At 44.2% G+C, this 22,267-nt stretch overlaps 1 protein-coding gene across 5 annotated transcripts in view; it reads right to left on the reverse strand.

The window, feature by feature from the left end:
• Nucleotides 1-22,267, reverse strand: part of MACROD2 (mono-ADP ribosylhydrolase 2) — a 997,146-nt gene that overhangs the window by 356,029 nt on the left and 618,850 nt on the right. The window lies entirely within an intron of this gene.

The following is a 22,267-nucleotide window of genomic DNA, read 5'->3' on the forward strand; positions in this document are numbered from 1 at the left end:
GTATCTTGACTTAATTTTGTAGATTCTCTGGGCACTATAGATATTCTCTGGTCAGCATGCACAGTCTTCAAACTATAGTTTTGGCATGTGGTGTATATCAACTAGAAGTTAAATACACTACAGTTCCCCAATTGCTAATACAGTGGTACCTCAGGTTACATACGCTTCAGGTTACATACGCTTCAGGTTACACACTCCACTAAGCCAGAAATAGTGCTTCAGGTTAAGAACTTTGCTTCAGGATGAGAACAGAAATCGGGCTCTGGCGATGCGGCAGCAGCAGGAGACCCCATTAGCTAAAGTGGTGCTTCAGGTTAAGAACAGTTTCAGGTTAAGTACGGACCTCCGGAATGAATTAAGTACTTAACCTGAGGTATCACTGTATCCAAGGAAACTGAGGATGCGGAAGTAAAAGTTTCCAAGTTGTGCGCCAGGGTCAATGTGTGTGAGAAATCTCTAGGTTCAGGCTCACATAGCAGGAAATGATGCAAGTTCATAGTTGCATCATGATCCCAGAGCTCTGTATGTATATGTCAATGTACGCTGGAAGAAAATGATGGGGCCGCAATTATTCTGATTCATTGTTCTGGTAGGTATCATGCACCCCAATTATGTCAGCGCATCTCAAATCTCAAATCCAATTCTCCAATTCTCTTCGGCAGAAACCTTTCCTATCCCAAGTCATAGGATATAATGTACTGTGATAAAGTACAAAGTGCTCCCTTTGGCCCCTTCCATCTGGATCCTTTGATCCTTTGGATATTATGGAAATAATTAGGAAGTGCAGTACATACTTTAAAATTGGTTCTTATCTTTCCTCGCCATCATTAGTAGCTAGCTCTAGATTAATTAATTCCAAATGTGTTATTGCTAAAAATTACTCTAAGGTTGCTTCCATCTGCTGTATAGCAGGTCATTGACATACAAAGAAACAAAACGTTAATACTGATACTGCTGATGGTTCCTGACAAAAGCTGGGTTTGCAAGATAGACAGGTTATGCTACAGAGTAATTCTCAAAGTAAGATCCCAAAGTGACATTTTATTCCGTGTGTGTGTGTGTGCACCACACAATTGCCTTGCTTTGAATGAGACGTATCCAATTTGAGGCTGATCTCTTTGGTCTAGCCTCAGAATCTGATCTCATGGCTTTGCTTTGTTCTGGCCCATGTGAAATTTCCCAAATAATTTCATTGGAAAGCTTTCCAAGATCTGAGCTTTCCAGATAAAAGCAAATAACTTTGCTCAGCAGCAACTCTCCTGAAAACTTTGCAAGGACTCTGCAGGTTAAGCCGATTTTCCTGAACTACAGCTGCTAGATAGCACGGATCTAAGGTTTTTTTTACATGAATTCAGTTCAAAGTTAGGAAATGTTGGCTAATTACCCAAACAATTACCTCCTTAGCCAACAAGCAAACTTGAAAATACCTAGCTTAGAAATCATTTCTCGTAGAACAGATAAGACTTAAACATTCTAAGATTAGGTTCAGCCTTGGCAATAAGAAAACAAAGCACGGCAATATGAGCTGCTGTATAGGAACCATTTTGAAATATAATTTGAATGGATGAAAAGATTAAAGCATCCCCCTTTAAAATAATAATAATAATAAACTGGCTTGGGGGGGGGGAAGGCTAAATTGGCAGACTGTATAAGACTAGGACAAGTTTGATGTTCGTCTAACAATGAAATCACTTTTTAGATGGTTGTTTTAAACCTTTTTATTCCTCCAACAGTTCTGATCTCTAGCCATTCCTGTGCTTACTAGAAACGTATTTCTTCTAATCTCTAGCTCTTTCCCCTGGCTGCTACTATATTTCCTTGATCCTTTTATTTCCTGCATGCCTTACAGAGTCTGCTGGGAATTGTAGTACTGCAGAAGTTCCTGTACGCCTTTTTAATAGAGAATACAGAACAGAAGGTATAGTTGAAAGATTGATTGATCCAATTCTGTCCTAGCTCTATATGCATGGCTCATTATTTTAGATGGAAATTGCATGGCTGTAGCCATGGAAAAGTTTTTTTTTAATGAACTGCATATCCAATATATACCCACCATTTATAGATGAGTTTAAATTAATATCATAACCCCTTTAGCAACGGCCTCCGCAGTGCATTGTTTCCCTAACTTACTCTTCTATGGCTTCTTGATCATAAATTATAATGAACAGTGTTTCAGCCAACAGTGCCAAAACAGTATTTCAGCCAACTAAAATATATGATTGTTTATGCATAGCCTATTTTCAAAAGAAACATTTTTCTTCCAGCAGGAATGATTCACCTTTAAAATGCTAATATTTACACCTTCGTGTCCTTGCTGGAAGCTCTGATAAAGCAATACAAACACACACACACCAACAATCATGTTGCCTATTTATATAGCTCAGATTTGCCTACAGTGAGTGGAAGTAGCTCTCCGGGTTTCAGGTAAGAATCTTTTTCCTGGAGATGTCAACGATTCAACCCGACACCTTCTGCATACCAAAGCATGCGCTCTACCACCATGGATCTGCTTCAAATCCAGTAACTATCGTATTTTTTGCTCTATAAGACTCACTTTTTCCCTCCTAAAAAGTAAGGGGAAATGTGTGTGCGTCTTATGGAGCGAATGCAGGCTGCGCAGCTATCCCAGAAGCCAGAACAGCAAGAGGGATTGCTGCTTTCACTGTGCAGTGATCCCTCTTGATGTTCTGGCTTCTGGGATTCAGAATTTTTTTTCTCCTTGTTTTCCTCCTCCAAAAACTAGGTGCGCCTTGTGGTCTGGTGCGCCTTATAGAGCAAAAAATACGGTATTTGGGAATTGCAGAGCTTCTTCCCATACCCTGCAGAAAGATAAGAAGCTGTTCAATGTCCAGAGAGTTACTGCACCATTTGAACCAGATTTTTAGAAAGCAGGGCAGGTGATAAAAAGAACCAAGAGCTACCTTATCAGGACAGCTAATGCAAAAGGTAAGGCTATTCACCAACAGGGTATGAGTGACATGAGCTAGAATGCAACCCCAGCTTTCCAGACATTTTCACTGTTTTATCTTGGAGCTGTGTTATTGCTTATAACGGTACGGGTCTGTTCTCTTCCACGATGGCCTTCAGCAAAAAAGCAATCTTCATAAGCATGGGGGAATCAAATTACTTGAGTGAAATGAGCTCGAGGAGTCTCACAGGTAACCAATTGCTGGAGAAGCAGCTCAGACAATTCTGGCTAAAGGCTCAATTTCACAAAAGATAAAACAGGTAAAGGTAATAAGAGTGACACTGGCCTATGTTGCTGCAGTGAGTGTACCTTTGGAATACTGAAAAGGACAAGGGCACCAAAAGCCAGGGGTGCATTAGCCAGTAGATAGAAGCAAGCGGCACAACGGCTTAAGAGAGACATGTTTGACAGGCTTGCTGTCCAAGGGGGAAACAGATTATTTACACCCCAATATGCACCTCTTTGAGGAATGTGGCCTTCCAAACTGAAAGCAAGCACCTCCTCTCCTATGCAATCAATAAATCTGATAAAAGGAAGTCCTCGTGATAATACACCATTAATGCTTCTAGGCATCTTAAAAGGCAGAGACATCACCTTGCCAACAAAGGTCCGTAGTAGTTAAAGCTGTGGTTTTCCCAGTAGTGATGTATGGAAGTGAGAGCTGGACCATAAGGAAGGCTGATCGCCAAATAATTGATGCTTTTGAATTATGGTGCTGGAGGAGACTCTTGAGAGTCCCGTGGACTGCAAGAAGTTCAAACCTATCCATCCTGAAGGAAATCAGCCCTGAGTGCTCACTGGAAGGACAGATCCTGAAGCTGAGGCTTCAATACTTGGGCTACCTAATGAGAAGACTCCCTGCAAAAGACCCTGATGTTGGGAAAGATGGAGGGCACAAGGAGAAGGGGACGACAGAGAACGAGATGGTTGGACAGTGTTCTCGAAGCTACGAACACGAGTTTGACCAACCTGTGGGAGGCAGTGGAAGACAGGGGTGCCTGGCGTGCTCTGGTCCATGGGGTAATGAAAAGTCGGACACGACTAAACGACTAAACAACAACAACAGTGCTTCTAGGACCCAGGTCACACAACAGATATGAGTGCCAGGATGCCATTCCTTCCCTCCTCCCCCACCTATCTGGTATATTAATGGGGACCTGCTGCTTAACATGGCCTGACAATTCAGCCCATCAAATGGTTGCATGTCTGCCATCCCTTCCACATAATTCTTCTGGTACAGAAGGCATGGAAAGCTAGAGCTGCCATAAATTCGGATTTCCCCAGACACTATCAAGATTTCAAAGGCAAAGTTGACGTGGGGGGGGGGGGGGCGTTCTGAAAGGTGGCACTTTGTCCTGGGTCTCTGGCAAGTCAATCTCTGGCAAGACAACTTTTGGGGTGTCCTGGTTTTTACTTTTTGAAATATGGCAACCCTGGGAAAGCAAACTTGCTTTATAAACCAGGCTGTACACTGCTGGCTGGCAGCCATTTCCCATGGTCATACACAGCAGATTCAGAAATGACTGCTGGCCATCATAAGCTGACAGCCCAGTCTGCAAAGCCATTTCTCTACGACCCATTCTACCAACAGAGGGGATAAATAGGCCCCGAGGGGAGGGGGAATACAACGCAAGGTAACCATTTTAAAATTTGAACCAGATCTATATCTGCTTTCATTAAGTCAACCAACGTGTATATGGTTGGATCCACTCTGAGACAAAACACAGACTGTGTGACCCTTCCTCTGCACTCCAAGAATGCTAGAGTAGTGATCTCTATGTCTGCTCCCCAATTTGCAACTCGTCAGAACTGAGCTAACTGGAACTGGGGAGAGACTAAAGCAAATTATTCTGCTTACTTATTCAAATAAACTTGAAAAAGATAATAAATTGGGAAACAGTAACAATGCTTTTAATGAGGTGGGAGAATAGAGTAAGAGCAGAATTGTATGTTCATTTGATTCATCTTTTGGAAGAGAAGCAAGATCCAGATGTTCATATTAGTACAAGTTCATATTAGGTAAAAAAAGAAAAAGAAAGGTAAAGGACCCCTGGACAATTAAGTTCAGTCAAAGGCGACTATGGGGTTGTGGCAATCATCTCGCTTCAGGCCGAGGGAGCTGGCGTTTGTCCACAGCTTTCCGGGTCATGTGGCCAGCATGACTAAACTGCTTCTGCTGCAACGGGACACCATGACAGAACCCAGAGCACATGTAAACGTTGTTTACCTTCCTGTCGCAGCGGTACCTATTTATCTACTTGCACTGGTCTGCTTTCAAAGTGCTAGGTTGGCAGGAGCTGGAGCAGAGCAACGGGAGCTCACCCCATCGCGAAGATTCAAACCACTGACTTTCTGATCAGCAAGGCCAAGAGGCTCAGTGGTTTAGACCATAAGTTCATATTAGTATTAATGAACAAATGGCACGGGGATTGGGATCACACTTTTGCCAGCCTTCACATGTTCAAGATGCTGTCTTCACAAATACCTGCACGTACCCACCAAAGCACAGGTAGTCTATAAAAATGAAGAGTATAGGTTGTACCTTGAACACATAAAGGAATGGGAGGCACCAGCAGGCACAATTCCAGTCTTCTATCCTTCCCTCACTTACAGCTGTACATTCCTTTCTACACCAAAATGAACACATTCACAGGGCTAAAGCTTTATTCTCTCCTCTGTTACAGTGTGCAGTATTATTTTCTGCAATCAGACATCTTGACTGTCCAATTATGTAGTACAGGCATTTTGCAGGGTAGCATCTAATCTACTCTTAAAAGGCATTACATGCCTAATTTAAAATAACAGTATGTGGAAAATGAAGACCTTAACTTGTCCAGTCCTCAGCAAGTTAAGGAGCAAGAAAATTGTTATAGCCTTGTTTTAGTTATTTTCAGGTTACGCAGAAAAACAAGAAGATTCCCCAGCCCCCTCCTGTGTATATATAGCATCAGCTGAAGAAGTGAGTGAAAAAAATTCTTGCTTGTTTTATCATCAGTTAATGCACCCACACACAAAAAGCCATTAACAAATATTCAGGCACTGTGTGGTTCACATTTCACATGATGCACTTCAAGAAAATGGAAAGAGGCTATTTCTGCAAGCGTAGAAGATTAAATGGGAAAAATGCCAGGAAAGAGATTCACTTCAATGCATTTTAATGACTGCACAATGGAAGAATGGCATTCTTAGGCACTTTTAACTGTGAAATCTAGTGTTGCCTGAAAGCCTATCTACAGTAGTAAACAGGTATGGATTGGTGTTTGCTAACATAATCCATCTGCTGTATCACTTTTGTTTTACTTCAGGCTCTCTTACAGCTTCTAAGTACATCTCTCTGACCTTAATACAGTTATTTACATGTCCTAATGCTGCACACAATGTTTGCTTTCAGAGCAATTCGTACAACAGAGGTGAATACACATCAGCAAACATTCCTCCAAGCCTCAGCTAATCAGAAGTGTAACTAAAGCAGAACATTTTTCTGTGGGATTAAGATGACTGATAAATTTTGTCTGGGTTCTAAAATCCTGTGAGTCTCTCCTCCCCCTTTCCTTTTCAACAATGTCAAAATAGAGTTTAACAACTCTCTGTTCTCATATGAAATGCGGGAATGCAACATTTAAAAGGGGGCTATTTCAGTCTTCTGTATTTGCTAATAATGTTCTTGATTGTCATCATTAGAGGACATTATGATTCGTGGAATGTTCGGATCAATAATAGCATCTGATATGGAAAACTGTCTTTTATTTTCCAGGTTCAATTGAAGGAAGAGTTGTTTGACACTGATCATAAATCTCTTCTGAACTTTAATGGTACTAGCAGGGGAGGAGGTCTATTCAGAATGCACATCACAGTGGTGAGCAGCTGTATATCCCAAGCCATGAGTGGCATGCTTTGATCACAGTACTACATCCTGGAGGGGAGTTGCAGAAACAAGTCATATACAATCAGACAGATGCCACTTGAGACAAGATCCAATGCAGGCACTTGCCCACCAGATTGGAAACAAGCATTGTGCATTGTCATCCTGTGCAGGAAATATTTCAAGGACTTATCTTAGTAACCTAAAACTCCAGTGCTGCAGAAATCAAGGGGGCTATTTCCTCTTCCCTTAAGAAGTATTTTGCTACAGGGGAGAAACAAGTACTGGTTCTAGCAATTTGGTTGATCATTTTTCATGTGTGATAGGAATGTTGAGGTCTTAGATATATGGTAATATTCATAAGTGTACCAACCAAGCACGTACATAGATCAGCACAGGAAGACCGACCTGAAACCATTTTGATTCCCAAACTGACCAAATGTTTTCCCTGCAAGGAGGGGGAGCCTTCCCATTGTCTCAGGAATTGAGTAATCAGCATTTTAATGGGTGAGAGACTACAGTGGTACCTCGCAAGACGAACGCCTCGCAAGACGGAAAACCCGCTAGACGAAAGGGTTTTCCGTTTTGGAGGCGCTTCGCAAAACGAATTTCCCTATGGGCTTGCTTCGCAAGACGACAGCCCATAGGGAAATCTCCGGGACAGCGGGGAAGCGCAGCGCGTCTTCCCCGCTGTCCTCGGACCTCCTCCGAAGGCTGGCGGCGGGGCGGGGACAGCTCCTCCTGCCGCCGCCGGGCTTCGGAACGATGCCCCGATGCCGGTCGGCAGGCGGGAACGCCTCCCACCGCCGCCCGCCATCGGGACCATGCCCCGATGCCGGGGGCGGGCGGGAATGCCTCCCCCCGCCGCCCGCCATCGGGACCATGCCCCGATGCCGGGCAGCGGGCGGGAACGCCTCCCCCCGCCCCCCGCCATTGGGACCATGCCCCGATGCCGGGCGGCGGGCACGGGGCGGGGCATGGTCACCGCCGCCGGCGTTTAAAGGCACTCTGGGGAAAGCAGCGAAGCGCGCTGCTTTCCCCGAGCATCGGGAAGTCCGGCGGGGGTCCTTGGGATTCCCTCCCAGCCCCCGCCTTTAAAAGCACTCTGGGGAAAGCAGCGAAGCGCGCTGCTTTCCCCGAGCATCGGGAAGTCCGGCGGGGGTCCTTGGGATTCCCTCCCAGCCCCCGCCTTTAAAAGCACTCTGGGGAAAGCAGCGAAGCGCGCTGCTTTCCCCGAGCATCGGGAAGTCCGGCGGGGGTCCTTGGGATTCCCTCCCAGCCCCCGCCTTTAAAAGCACTCTGGGGAAAGCAGCGAAGCACGCTGCTTTCCCCGAGCATCGGGAAGTCCGGCGGGGGTCCTTGGGATTCCCTCCCAGCCCCCGCCTTTAAAAGCACTCTGGGGAAAGCAGCGAAGCGCGCTGCTTTCCCCGAGCATCGGGAAGTCCGGCGGGGGTCCTTGGGATTCCCTCCCAGCCCCCGCCTTTAAAAGCACTCTGGGGAAAGCAGCGAAGCGCGCTGCTTTCCCCGAGCATCGGGAAGTCCGGCGGGGGTCCTTGGGATTCCCTCCCAGCCCCCGCCTTTAAAAGCACTCTGGGGAAAGCAGCGAAGCGCGCTGCTTTCCCCAAGCATCGGGAAGTCCGGCGGGGGTCCTTGGGATTCCCTCCCAGCCCCCGCCTTTAAAAGCACTCTGGGGAAAGCAGCGAAGCACGCTGCTTTCCCCGAGCATCGGGAAGTCCGGCGGGGGTCCTTGGGATTCCCTCCCAGCCCCCGCCTTTAAAAGCACTCTGGGGAAAGCAGCGAAGCGCGCTGCTTTCCCCGAGCATCGGGAAGTCCGGCGGGGGTCCTTGGGATTCCCTCCCAGCCCCCGCCTTTAAAAGCACTCTGGGGAAAGCAGCGAAGCGCGCTGCTTTCCCCGAGCATCGGGAAGTCCGGCGGGGGTCCTTGGGATTCCCTCCCAGCCCCCGCCTTTAAAAGCACTCCGGGGAAAGCAGCAAAGCGCGGCACGCTTTGTTGCTTTCCCCGGAGTGCTTTTAAACGCGGGTGGCTGGGAGGGAATCCCTTGGACCCTCGCCGGACTTCAAAAGAGCTGTGGGAAGTCCGGGGGGGGGTCCAAGGGATTCCCTCCCCGCCGTCCACCTTTAAAAGCACTCCGGGGAAAGCAGCAAAGCGCGGCACGCTTTGTTGCTTTCCCCGGAGTGCTTTTAAACGCGGGCGGCTGGGAGGGAATCCCTTGGACCTCGCCGGACTTCAAAAGAGCTGCGGGAAGTCCGGGGGGGTCCAAGGGATTCCCTCACCGCCGCCCACCTTTAAAAGCACTCCGGGGAAAGCAGCAAAGCGCGGCGCGCTTTGTTGCTTTCCCCGGAGTGCTTTTAAACGCAGGCGGCTGGGAGGGAATCCCTTGGACCCTCGCCGGACTTCAAAAGAGCTGCGGGAAGTCCGGCGGGGGTCCAAGGGATTCCCTCACTGCCGCCCACCTTTAGAAGCGCTCGGGGAAAGCAGCGCGCTTCGCTGCTTTCCCCAGAGTCCTTTTAAACGCAGGCGGCAGTGAGGGAATCCCTTGGACCCCCGCCGGACTTCCCGCAGCTCTTTTGAAGTCCTGTGGGGGGGAGAAGGGCTTTTCTTCCTACCGCCAGCCTTCAGAACAGCCTTCTGAAGGCTGGCGGTGGGAAGAAAAGCCCTTGTCCCCCCCACCCAGCCTTCAGAAGAGGTCGGGGGACAGACTGTCCCCAGACCTGGTCTGAAGGCGGTTTCCCTAGGAACGCATTAATTGATTTTCAATGCATTCCTATGGGAAACCGTGCTTCGCAAGACGAAAAACTCGCAAGAAGAAAAAACTCTTGGAACGAATTAATTTCGTCTTGCGAGGCACCACTGTATCAGGAAAGGCAATCAGATAACCTGGCAAACAGAAAAAACAACATTCAATTTTCTGTTTTAGACCGCCTTTTCTGTGATGTAGGTCTGATGTATCTGGGTGGTGGTCTTAGGTTACACCCCTTCTGTGATGTATATATGATGTTTCTGGGGGTGGTCTTGATCTACAGGGTGGCAATTTCAAAAGTCTATATAAGGCCTTGAGCACCATTGTTCTGGGTTCCTCCTCCCTCCTGTGTGTGGTGAGTGAGGACCCTGTTGCAACAGATCAATAAAGATCAGGCTTACTAGCTGATTTGCTTCTCAATATTCTCTGGTTGGCCTCTGTTATTTTCTCCTACCAAAAGGGAACCTCTGTAAGGACTCTATATGGGCTCTTGATAAAGGAAAAGGGCAATTTTTGTTTACAACACATGGTGCTGTTATACTGCTCCACCTACACAAGGAAGTTCTGTATAGTGACTTGGAACAGTGAAAGTGAAGTTCAAAAGTTGTTTTGGAGGAAGTTGAACAATTTGGTCAAGTGGCAGGGTTTATATTGAATAAGAAAAAAACTAAAATGTTAGCAAAAAATATGGATCAAGGTATGATAGAAACAGTGCAACAACAAACAGGGATAGAAGTGGTGAAAAAAGTTAAATACTTGGGAATCTGGTTAACCCCCAAGAGTATTGATTTGTTTCAGAATAATTATGTGCCAGTGTGGAAGGGAATAAAGAAAGATCTAGAGATGTGGGGCTGAATGAAGTTATCCTTTTGGGGGAGAATTTCAACGATTAAGATGAGTGTGCTGCCAAAGATGTTATTCTTATTTCAGACAATTCCAATAATTAAGGGGACAGCGATATTTAAAGAGTGGCAAAGAGCAATTTCAAGATATATCTGGCAGGGCAAGAAGCCAAGAATTATGTATAAGTTATTAACGGATGCGAAAGAAAGAGGAGGCTTCGCCCTGCCAGACTTGAAATTATATTATGAAGCTTCATGTCTCTGCTGGTTGAAAGAATGGATAAAGTTAAAAAATACTGAGTTATTGGACTTAGAAGGTTTTGATAACAGATTTGGCTGGCACGCATATCTATGGTGTGAGAAAAGAAAGATTCATAAAGGCTTCGAAAACCACATCTTTAGAAGATCTCTCATAGAAATATGGGAGAGATATAGAGGTTTATTAGAATCAAGAACTCCCCACTGGCTGTCTCCATTAGAAGTTATGAGTCTTAAGAAAGTCAATATGAGGGGGAACTGGATTACATATAAAGAATTGATTATAAAGGAAGGAGAAAAATGGAAAATGAAACCCTATGAAGAAGTGAAAGAGTATGTGTATGATTGGTTGCATTATTATCAGGTTAACAAAATGTTTAAAAAGGACTTAAAAGAAAGAGGTTATGAGGAAAAAGATTCAAAATTTCAAATAGAAATAATAAACAATGAAAATAAAATTTTGTCCAAGATGTATAAAATCTTGCTAGAATGGTATACAAAAGAAGAGGAAGTTAAATCGGTTATGATACACTGGGCCAGAGATTTGGGTTATAATATACAGTTTAATGATTGGATAAAACTGTGAAATGAAAATATAAAATTTACGGCACGTACTGCGTTAAAGGAAAATGTTATGAAAATGATTTATAGATGGTACATCACACCCGTGAAACTGGCAAAAATGTATAAAACATGTAATAGTGTTGGAAATGTAAAGAAAAAGAAGGAACATTTTCTCATATGTGGTGGGACTGTAAGAAGGTGAAGGGCTTCTGGGAAATGATATATAATGAGATGAAAAAGATGTTGAAATATACGTTTGTTAAGAAACCAGAGGCTTTTCTTCTAGGAATAGTAGGAAATGAAATAAATAGAATGGACTGTAAACTTTTCCAATATGCAGTAACAGCAGCGAGAATATTATTGGCCCAAAAATGGAAACAGGAACAACTGCCGACGCTCGAAGAATGGAGAATGAAACTGATGGAGTATGCTGAACTGGACAAACTAACAGGAAAGATCAGATATATACAAGATCAAAAGTTCATTGAAGACTGGGGAAAATTTTCAGACTATCTGAAATGTGTATGTGATGAGCAAATAACGCTAGTGGGATTTCAAGAAGTTCTGTAAATGATAGAGGACTATTGTATTGATGAAAACTAAGTGTGTGAAGGTTTATAAAATGCAATATAAAATTAGGAAATGCGTATTTAAAAATTTGAATAATGGATGATTGTCAGAGAGGTTGAAGGAAGTCTAAAAGAGAAAATATGTGATAAATTTAGATTGGATACTATAAATGTATGTTGGAAAATTTAATAAAAAAATTAATAACGGGGGGGGGGGGGGGGAGGAACAGTGAAAGTGAACAACAGTAATAGCCCTTCAGAAGTTATCATACTTCATTTAACCCTTGTCAGCACTCACCACAAACAGCCAGTTATACATCACTATAGCTCAGTGATACAACACAGAAGAGGTACCAGGTTTAATCCCTAGCATCTCTAAGTAGGGCTGGGAAAGACCCCTGTCTGAAACCCCAGAGAGGCAGTGCAGACTAGCCTTCCTCAATCTGGTGCCCTCCAGACCATTCCTGATCATTGGCCACTCTGTCTGGGGTTGATGGGAGTTATATACCAAAACATCTGGAGGTTGGGAGAGACTGATATGGACAATACTCCACTGAATGGACTAGCCTGTCTCTGACTAAGGCAGCTTTCAATGTTCACCTTGTCATAAAAATTAAAAATCAGTATTAAAATGTCAAAATTGCTAGCCGATATGATTTACGCGTGGAGAAACCCATGCTGCTCAAATTCAAGTTTAATTTTCTATCTATTGAATCTCAGCCTCTCTTTCCTAACATTCAGTTCAGTGCTGATTATCTTTTTATGTCAAAGTGGGTAGAGCAATTGGAAAGGCAATCAAGTGACAAAGTGTTTTGTGCAAGTCAGTATGTTACAGAATGGGACTGTACAAATAAAAGAATGTGACACAGCTGTTATAAGCAAGGCTCTGACTCCCCAACCTTGGGGGCAAAAGGCCATAGACTGGACAGCTTAAACTGGAAGGAGGATTTGCACTCAGAATGAGCCTTCAATGCCCCATTCCCCTTTAGGAGTTCAGTACCAGAGGAGCACATGATGCTAGGACTTCTTGGGCCTGAAGAGGTTGCATGGCCTTCTTCAGCCTTAGAGGCCATACATACAACACAGGTCTCCCTTTATCACACAAGTCAATGGTTCCTAAACTAGGCTGGGGTCCTTTAAAAGTAAGAATCACCACCCATCAGGGTTGGGCTAATTGCTCAGGGGAACCTGAAGTCTCATTTAATGTCCAGACTGGTATCTCTGGTGGTTGGGAATAACATTCAAGCTTACCTTGTCTGACTGTCAGCCTAGGTTCCACCTGGAGCTATCCAAGTTGCTAACAGACTTGCCTTTTGGACACTGACCTCTGCTTTTCCCTGATCATGCTTACAGGGATCTACCCTCTGCTTTGTCCGACTTTTCCATACTAGAGCATGACTTTTGCTAGACCTCACTTTGTGTTCCGAATCCTGAACTTGTGTTATGCGTCTCTGAGTCCATGGAATCTGCATCTAGCACATGCCCCTGCTCAGGCTAGAACCTTGTCCCCTGGCTGGGACCACTGCCTGGGACAGAACAACACAAAATAGCTTACAACATTCATAGTCTCAGCATTCATAGTCTCACCAAATCTCTAAGACTGTCAGAGTCAAAGAAAGCATATGATGCTTATCCATCCAGCCCAGCCGATTGCTATTGATTTTCTTTTGGGTCATTCGATAGCCATTGCCCCAAGTAGACTGTGCCAAACTGGATGGACTACTCATTCTTAAAGCCACATGACTAATTCAAAGATGTAGAATGGGCACATGATACAGTTCTGAAAAGACAGCAGCACTTCAAAGTATAGGGTCTGCTTCCAGGCTCCCAGCATTAAACAACTATTGGGATTCTTTCTTGTCAGTATAAGTTCAAAAAAGAGAATTGCAGGGGTATATAGGCCAAATGCATTAAATGTAATGTGCATGCAAGAAATACAAATGGAAATAAATTAGTTTCAGAACTCTGAATCTAGGATATAACACAAAAATAGATTGGCCGCTAAAAGAGCGAACCTAATACTTGATGAGAGGAATTCATTATTTGTCTTATTCTAGATTTGAAGACAACAGGATATTCAGCATCAGAGACTTTTAAGCTCAGTCACTGTTGAGCAAGAGAAAGCATCACAGTTTTATCTTTTCCAACAAGTTTACAAAGTACATGTCATCAATCATTTAAAGTGAACCAGTGGAAAAAATATTGATCATTCTGCAAGGAAGCATCACATAGAAGTAGTTTGGCTCCCAACTTCTGTTTTTGATTTCTTCATTAACATCAGTCTGAAAAAAGCCAATAACCTTTGTACGGGGAGCATGAAGATAGTGTATGGAGTACAGGTGTGTGTGTGAGAGAGAGAGAGAAAGAGAAGGGAGAGGAATCAGAAATATGAAAATAAAGACTTTAACTGTTTTTTATTGACAACATAGCATAAAACACATGCTAAAAATAATGGCTCCCTTTAAGCAATGGTTTAAAGAGAAACTAGTCACGAAGCAATCCTTTTGACACTGATTAATGGGGATCTCCTGTCAAATCAGGATGACACTTCACATTTCTCATCCATAGAGGTTATTAGTGAGGTTCCTGGCTTATGATTCACGTCTGGAGTCAATTGAAAGTCTGCAGATAAAATAAGCCGATTGTTCAACTTATAGCACTGCAAATATGATATTGTGCATTCATACAAAAAAACAGAACTCTGATAATTTTTAAGTGTTTCTCCATAATCATGAGAATTTGCTTTCAGCTAAAATGGAACTGAAACTCCTAGCTCTGGGGTTTTAAGAAAAATCCCAGGACTGAGATAGTAGCCCTGTTCAAATAACATCCAAAGTGAGTGAAAACACATGGAGCATGCTCAGCTGAAAATCCACGTGGAGCCTATATTTTCACAATTGCTCTGTCCACACAACTGGGACACCACCACCCTGCCACCGCTTTCTTTTTTTCATTTCTTTTTTTGCAGCAGAATGGGACTCTTGTTTTGTGTCATGAACCACCCAGAGATCTACAGATAGCCCAGTTTGAAGCTCATGTAAGAACTTGAACACCAGCTACAATGCCCTACTTAATCTTGGGTACTGAATCACGTAAGTTGGTGCAATGAAAGTTCATATATGACAGATATACAGCCATACTCATTATGAAGCTATGGACAAAATGAAGATGTCATTTAGAAGACTTGCTTGGGAAAAAATTCTGTGGGTGCCACAACCTGTCTACAGATATCCAGAGCCATGAGATATAACTTACTTTGACAACTGCAGAAAGTACAGAATGCTGCTGAATGAACATATTTACAATTTCCCTGGTTTACATAGGCAGTACCTTCACTGAACTGCAATGCGGATTTCATGCAAGCTCACAAATATAATTTTCTGGAGTTGTGTTTTGAATAGCATTTACTGCACATGTATTGATAAACAAGAATCCCTATGGGCTTGTTTAACACTCCATGTAGCACCTATATCACACTTGCCTTAGGCTTCCAAAAATCTATTCTGAAATGGTGCAGGTAGACTTGCACTGACAACCACAGCGATTTGAAACAGTAATGTTTCAAATGTTGTGTCACGGATATTTTCATTATACATGGCTCAAGAAATCACACGGAAATGGAAGCAAAATACCAAAATGAAGTAATTAACAGAAATTCATAGTCATGGCAATACAATATAGTTTAACATGCATAATATAAATTATTCTATACACCTATTTATGCAAACATAATATATTTTGAATAATTAGGAAATGTTCCTTTGGGGGTTTCTATTAATGATTTTGAAGCTGCAACAACATAGAATGCAACTGCAAGAAACAACCCAATTATTTATTAACCTGTCCTTCATTCAATTAGCTCAGAGCAGCGTACATGGCTTTCTCTTTGTTCTATTTTCACAACAATCCTTTCAGGTAGGGTAGCACTGGGAGGAAGTGACTGGCCGAATGAGTTTTGGGGCACATCATGACTCTGTTGTCTATATTGATTTCCCTGGCACAATTTAGGGTGCCCTCTCCGTTCATTATTTGTTCAAAAAATAAAAAGATTCATTAGTCTCACAAGCAGGGCAAGACAGTGAATGACACAAATAAGCCTCTCATCAGAGATTGGCAGCTGACATGCCCCTCCCCCCCCCAAATCTGGAAATGTATGTTACCATTGATAAAACACATTTAGGAGCGACTAACAGAAACATTAGGGGCGCAGGTGACGATGTGGTCCAAACCACAGAGCCTCTTGGGCTTGCCGATCAGAAGGTCGGCGGTTCGAATCCCCGTGACAGGGTGAGCTCCCGTTACTCGGTCCCAGCTCCTGCCAACCTAGCAGTTTGAAAGCACATCAAAGTGCAAGTAGATAAATAGGTATCACTCTGGCAGGAAGGTAAACGGTGTTTCCGTGCGCTGCTCTGGTTCACCAGAAGCAGCTTAGTCATGCTGACCACGTGACCTGGAAGCTGTCTGTGGACAAATGCCGGCTCCCTCGGCTTATAGAGAGAGATGAGTGTCGCAACCCCGGAGTTGTCCACAACTGGACCTAACAGTCAGGGGTACCTTTACCTTTTATGAGGTTCACAACTGCTTTGGTATTGCAATTTTTCAGAGGGTTCAAAACCTACCTCTTTTGGAAAGTCTGTGTTCCCTGAGAAGGCATTGTGGACCCCTGTTGTGGCTGCTGTTTATTTTTGTGTTTTATTCTTTTTAGGTTTCATTCTGATGGAAGCCACCTCTAGCTTTGGAGACACAGGGATAAATGCTTTGAAGAAAGAACTAATTAAATGCTGGTAATATGTCTGCAAATCTCAATCATATATTCCCTGAGCAAAGCTGGAGCTTGATATGAACCAGTTTCAATAATTGAAAGGTACACGATCCATCCCTGAACTCTCATATTTTATTATACCTCAACCATATCTGATTTCTGAACTAAGCCTATTCTCTGCACTGATGTCAAAATACAGCAAAAGCAATTTAGAATAAGGCCTAAAGTAGTAGTCAAGTGTGAAATCACCATCATACATTGAATTGAATAGCAGCAGGGTATTGGCTTTTGAGAACTGAACAAGGTTAAACACCTATTTGGCCACTGATTTAAATTAATAGAATACATTGTTCTTTATAAAACACATACATGGAAATCATAATTGTAGTTTTCAAAGAACTAACGCTAAAAGAACAGTGACATTTTAAGATCACAATTCTTAACTATAAATTTGTGGTGTCATGGTTTTTCATACTTCCACTAAAGCCATTATTCCCCAATTCCAAATGTTCATCGACCCTCAGAGGCTTGTAGGGGGTGTAGCAGCCTGGGAGAGGGCCTTCTCTGTGGCAGCCCCTAAATTGTGAAACGCTCTCCCCACAGAGGTGCATCTGGCTCCTTCATTATACAGCTTCTGGTGAATGCTGAAGATGCACCTCTTAACCCTAGCTTTTGACACATGAGGTGTTTATTTTTGAGACTCACCTTATCTTTGTGATGGTAAGTTATTTAAAACCCTTTTTAATATTGTCTTTAAATGTTGTAATCCACCCTGGGATCTTAGGATGAAGGGCAGTCAAATACTAATACTAATAAATTAGAACCAGGCAATATCACACATTTAACAGGTTATTTGTTGTTGTTGTTTTTAATACCAGTTATGGAGCCCCTGATCCATATTTGGAATGTGAAGCATTGGAAGGAAGGGCTGACATGATTTTCTCATGATTTTTGCCACCTCAGAGCAATTATTCAATTTTCCAACTCTTCCCTATCCTCAATATGCATCGCTGTGTTATCACTTTCCGTAGGGTCTGTGAGATTTTAATCCTAGCCTAATGGACAGTTTTCTGATGCACACTAATTACATAACAAATGTGCTGATAGTTTTGTTTCCTGAGCAGTTGGAATGCTCAAGGACATTCCAGGCTATCATACCATCTCAGTGTCAAGAGCTTTTACTCCACAAGCACAATACAATACAGATGTGCTAAAAGGCCCATACCGAGTAAATTCTATTTAAAAACTATTGTTAACTATGTAAAAGCTTAAATATGGAAACATAATTTCAATGGCAATCCAGACTTTTTTGAAGCTACAGCAGCAGCACAGAATTATTATGTATTGGTGTATGGAAGAAGTAGGATTCTATTATTATTATTATTATTATTATTATTATTATTATTATTATTATTAGGCATGGCAGGGGCAGCAATTCAGCCATGGTATTATACTGGTGGTTTGTATTCTGTAAGTTGCAGTTAGAATAACTGATGGCTAACTTTGTTGTGAATGAGAAGAAACACTCACTTGTCTATTTCATCTTGGAGATCCAGGCAGGTGAAGGCCACATTAATCCATCCTCATGTCTAGAAAATAATCTAAGGGAAAGGATGGATGGGCAAAGAGGCCTATTTCTATGAAAACCAAAGTGTGAGAACACACACACAAACACTGCAACAAAATGGAACATTTAAAGTGTGCCACATTTAAAGACATCAAAGGCCTTCAGAATGTTACCTCTTCCAACAGATATTGGTATATTTGCATATATTATTCAGGAAACAGAACCAGACTCTAATCAGTGGACTCTCTACCAGCCTCATAAAGCTGATACTTAGATACTAAAGATCCGCATTGGAGTGGATCAGACTGGCAGCGATCCAAGAGATGCCAACACAAGTCAGCACATGTCTGATTTCCAGGAGAAGTTTTATGACTCCAACACAAATCTTCTGAAACAAATGCCTAGCAAAGGAAGTTTTCACCATTTGGCAAAACACTCAGCCTCACAAGGCAAAGAGGTCCACTTTCTCTAGTCCCCATCAACCAAGCCTCGGCCACAGTTGAGATGCAAAAGAGGCCAACTCCAACAGACCTTGGGGCAAGGGCAGGCTAGTGTGGGAGGAGACAGTTCCTAAGGGATCCTGGACCTAAATCATAATGTACGGCAGAAGAGAGCTTGCATTAGACACCTACACTTTGGGATCAGTTTATTATCCCTCTCCAAAATGAAGAATCCTTCCCAGGTGCACAGGAAGCCTGCCCTGGCTTTCATCCCTATTAAATGCTTGTCTAGGATTCCTCTTCAACGCTCGTGTGCACTGTTCTTTCAGGACCAAGAGAGCACAACTGTGAGGCTGATGGACAAGGTGGCACGCATGGTCGAAGCCCCAGACTAGACAGTCATCAGCATACAAGACTCTGCACCAGAGTTGCAGCTTGCCAAGGATTAGACTAGGGAAATTAAAGGCAAATAGACCTCTTTTTGAAAAAGCGGGTGGGGGGGGGGGAGAGACCTCAATCTCCCCTCTCCAAAGCTTTACTGTATTGTAAATACTGCACAAAAATACTGCAGGGCAAGTTATGAAAAAGGCACAGTCATACATGAGAGGCATTTAACCTGGTTAAGTTTATTCTGGCAACAAATGAAGTATTGATCTTTTGTTTATGCTCATTATGCAGTTTGATTCCCTTTCGTGCTCCCCCCACCCTGCCCACAATCTCCCCGAAGGAGTAATAAAACAAGGGGAAGGGTTTGCATAGGACTGCTAGCTACCCATGGAGTTCAAAAAATGGCTAGGGATCCCTTTCAGTGTCTCTTGGTTATTTAATGAAGTCTACATTTCACTCCACATTAGAACATTTCATATGCTAAACATAGCTACATAAAATCCCTTTTTTTGAAAAATTCATGTACAGTAAAGCTGACAATGTTATCTCAACATTTCTTATTTCACCATCTCATGAATTAAATATTCAGAGGTTTCTCGCCACCTCCACTTTCTACTACTAAAGTTTCAGCCGCAAACACATTTTGTGGCCAAACTTACGTTCAAGTAGGATTTTAATCTACTCAGTTTATGGTAGCCACACATTTGTTGACAGAAACATAGGAAGCAGTCTTATACCATAGCTGTCAAGCGTCCCTTATTTGGAGGGACAGTCCCTTATCCCAGCGCCGTGTCCCGCTGCTGTCCCTTATTGATGGATGTCCCTTAAATTTCCCGGGTTTCAAAGGAAGCAGCTCCTCTCCCTCCCTCCCTGCCGGCCAGGGAGGAGGGAGGCTCCAACTGTGTTTCTTGGCTGCCCGTCCCGTCCCCCTAAAGACTCCTCTCACCATCCTCAGCCCCTGGGAGCCCCTCCCCGCCAGGACTGGTGGGAGCCTCGGGTCCTTCTGCCACCATCCTCCTCGCAGCCGCCGAACTGAGCGTCTCTGCCTGGGGCCTCCCCTCTGCCCGTCACCGCCACTCCCGCTAGGCCGTATTGCGGCTGTGCCACCAAAGGACCCGGATGAGATGGGCAGCCTGGCATGGCATAAGAATTGCTGAGGAGCCTTGAGAGGAGAGTGAGGGCAACCATAGAGAAAGTAGTTCAGAGAGAGGAGGAAGAGGAGGAGGTGGAGGCGCGGGCAGGTGTTCTAAGGGCTACAAGGGAAGGACCGCAAGCGCTTTTCACATAGATTTGTAGTGGTAGACTAGCATAGATGGTCTGATCTGCGGGTTTACTTCGGGCGCTATTTCCCCCCCCCCTTCCTCCCGCCCCGCCTGATGGAACTGAGAGCTGCAGATGGAGCACGAGAGAAAATATACAGAACTGCAGCATCTTCATAGCTTGGACTTCGTTTTGCGCGAAAAGTGGTTGCTGCTTGTAGTTATTTAATTGCAGTGTTTCATCGGCTGGTGTCTTGAGCAGCAACCTCTGGAAACGAAGGGCTAAAAACCGGCGGTGCCCTCCCAAATTATCTGGTCCCTTTTAACTTCGTATTTCAGCTGGTTGACTAAAATCCCTTATTTAGGCTGCTGGTTCCTTATTTTCAAATCTGTAAGTTGAAAAATCATGGGTTCATCTAGCTCAGCACTGTCCATGCTGACTGACAGCAGCTCTCCAGAGTTTCAGACAAAGCATCTTTTATCTGGAAATGTGGGCGTTTGAACCGGGGACCATCTGCATGTGAGCTTTCTTCATATTCCAAAGTCCAACAGACAGTGCCAGAAGAAAGGAGATCACATTTCTTCTTGACAGTCAGATGTTGGTTCAACACATCTGAAGCTCTTATGTGTCAGTACTGCAGATCATATGAACAGATTCCAAACCACAAGTATATGGGTGATAACAGCAATGAGATGTCCTTGAGAGTGTCACACTTTTGAGCTTTGGAGAATTCAAAAATTGCCAAACAACACTTTTCTTGATCATTTGCATTTCATTCACAATATATGCACTCGTTGATTTTTGAATACTTCAGTCAAGGAGAAAATTAAGCAAGTTGCTAATGGCACTTCTGATCCCACAAGTTCAAATTCAGTTTAATCTTGAGCTGAACTCTCTTTCACAGACATATTAAATAGCATTTGCAGCCCATGCTGAAAAATACTGTCAAAATGCAAGCCTGCTGGGGGTTTTCTAGCCTCATATTAAATGCAGTCGCAAATGCTTTTTGCTTGGTGTGTAATGAAAATTCCTAAGGCCCAGGACGATCTATTATATACCCAGAATCAACAGGCCATCTGGCTTTTAGGTGAAAGCATTCAATTTTTGTCAGAGAACTCTTTTGAGGAATAATAAAATCTCCATTCTTCACAAATTTCTTAGCATGTCATTTTGCAGTAGCCTTCAGAATATTACAAAAAGAGGAAAGGTCTCACTGAATAGAGAAATAGGACTTGCTAGGAAATAAGAGAATTGATATTTTGGCTGACTTTGTGTCTATCTTTGTGGGGGCACAGCAGATGACTAGAAAGACACCCAGCAATCCAGCGCTACAATTCATCTGCAAGCTTAATGTGGACAACTGGAATGTTACATTGCCCACTGCCTATCAGACCAGGCAGTAACCTACACTCAAACATCAGGACACCCCAGGGGCGCCGACTTATAAAAAATATTGGGGGGGCCCATACCAGGGTCCTGCCCCGGGAAGTTTTCTAAGCGAATGATCAACGGGAGGTTGTCTCGCCTCGGCTTTCCCCCTTCTGGCCAGCGGCGGTGGATTCCCCCTTCCCGAGAAAGGGGGCGGCGCTGGCGGGCCGGGAGGGGCGAGGGCGGGCCGGGCCATGGGCAGCCGCGCCAGCGTGAGCGAGGAGCGCCTCGGGGTTTCGCCGGCACTGCGAGGGCCGGGCGGCAGCATCCCGGGCGGAGGCCGCGGAGGAGCGAGGCGAGGGCAGGCAGCCCCCGACCCCCGAGGGGACTCCCACCCGCCCGGCCGCGGCGCGGCTCCCCGGGCAGCCTAGATCTCGCCGCCGCTTCGCTGCCTCCGCCCGCTTTCGCGGGGAAGCAGTGCGCGAAACTAATAACTTTCTTAAATTATTGGGTGGGCGGAGCCCCCCCAAATGAATTTTTGAGGGGGCTCGGGCCCCCTCAGGCCCCATGGAGTCGGCGCCTATGGGACACCCTACTCGTGACATAAGGGCTTACAATTCAATTCCCTTCTCTGACTTATGGTGGTGGGGAGATATGTG

The sequence above is a fragment of the Podarcis muralis genome, chromosome 3 (genome assembly GCF_964188315.1).
Source record: "Podarcis muralis chromosome 3, rPodMur119.hap1.1, whole genome shotgun sequence".
NCBI classification, from domain to species: Eukaryota; Metazoa; Chordata; class Lepidosauria; order Squamata; family Lacertidae; genus Podarcis; species Podarcis muralis.